General features: G+C 36.1%; 1 non-coding gene across 1 annotated transcript; it reads right to left on the reverse strand.

The window, feature by feature from the left end:
- Positions 1-660: 660 nt before the first annotated feature.
- Positions 661-773, reverse strand: LOC128680662 (small nucleolar RNA SNORA17). The gene has a single exon (XR_008405885.1). It is a non-coding gene; the product is annotated as a small nucleolar RNA SNORA17 (small nucleolar RNA).
- Between the last annotated feature and the right edge of the window lie 943 nt (positions 774-1,716).

Raw genomic sequence — 1,716 nt, forward strand, 5'->3', positions numbered from 1 at the left:
AAATAATAAATACAATTTTTTCTTTTTAAATTATTGCCCTCATAGTCGAACTCGTAAACTAATGATGAAACACGATAATCTCTTGTCACTTTAATTGATCAATATTATTTATAATAACTTTATTTCTTGTTCTCATTAAAGTAGGTACGCTTTTTGGCTACAACATTTATGCCCTCATTTATGCTCACTGTCATACTATAATATATTTTGTTTTTTATTATTCTTGTTGACAAAATTAATCTTGAACCCCATCTATTCCGTAGCTCCATCGGATCTGCTCATTTTCTAAACTGTTGATCCATTAAATGACTGACTAATTAAGTATTTTATTTAATGATCGTTGATCCCATAGACCATACCCGTTGAAGACGAAAACTCCAAAACTTTGACTATTGAAACGAAATCGTAAAACAAATCCAACAAATACAACTAACCATCAAAATTCAACTACTTTCTTTGTTCAATATTCCATCCAACCGTGCATTATAATAAAACCAGAGAGATCTAACATTTTTTTTTTATTTTTATTCGTCTGACGCAGGTGCTCCACGATAGTGGAATTTATTTTTATGAGAATCGAGACTTTTAGTGGCGATAGATTTCCGATGGAAACAATTTTGTTACCGTCGTTATAGCTTTTTCACTTGTAATTTTATCATCCCTACCTAGATATTATTTATAAAACAAAGTGCTAAGACCTGTCTGTTTGTCTGTCTGTTTCCGATAAACTCATAAACGACTGCGCAGTCGTTTATGAGTTTATCGGAAACAGTTTCATTTTCATGCGGTTTAGGTGTATAATTTATCATCGGAGAAAACTCCGAGCAAAGCCGAGACGGGCCGCTAGTCTATTATATTCCCGTCGGAATTGTCTGAATGAAACTCATTGATATTACAATATATGCAGACCCTAGGCTCCGACTCTAAACGGGTGCTCAAATTTCACTCTAAAAATGGCTTGCCCCAGTCAACTTTGACATTAACTTTAACCTGCGCAAGTCATCACAAAGTAGCCACCATGCCATTTTGTCTGAAACGTCGGCGACGCGCAGGTCAAAGTCATTGTTAAAATTGACTGGCGCAATTAACCCTAAGCGTCTGTTCCAATGTTCAATATTTAATATCAATCGCAGTTGAATATCAGCGACATTGCATCAATATGTATTCCGAAACCAAAGGCAATCAATCGGATAGCATTCCTCTTGTTATTAGTGCAATTATTGTATATAATTTTAGAACGGACGGAACAGACCGATAAACAGACTTTTGCATTTATAATATTACTAAGCTGCGCCCCGGGGCTTCGCTCCCGTGAAAATTTCCAGGTTATATTCTACGCGTGTACCAAATTTCATAACAATCAGTCCAGGAGATATTGCGTGAAGGAGTAACAAACATACACACATACATCCTCAACTTTCGCGTTTATAATATTAGTAGGATCATGAATTCTATGTTTATTCTGATTCATACCTATTCTCATATTCATATTCGTTTATTGATTGACGACCTCGGTGGCGCAGTGGTAAAGTTCTTGCCACTGAACCGAGAGGTCCTGGGTTCGATCCCCGGTCGGGTCATGATGGAAAATGATCTTTTGATCCAGATTGATTGATCCAGATCTATCTATATATGTATTTGTTAAATATAGTATCGTTCAGTTAGTACCCCATAAGTCTCGAACTTACTTTGGGGCTAGCTCAATCTGTGTGATTT

This window comes from Plodia interpunctella, chromosome 24 (genome assembly GCF_027563975.2).
Source record: "Plodia interpunctella isolate USDA-ARS_2022_Savannah chromosome 24, ilPloInte3.2, whole genome shotgun sequence".
In the NCBI taxonomy this organism is placed as follows: Eukaryota; Metazoa; Arthropoda; class Insecta; order Lepidoptera; family Pyralidae; genus Plodia; species Plodia interpunctella.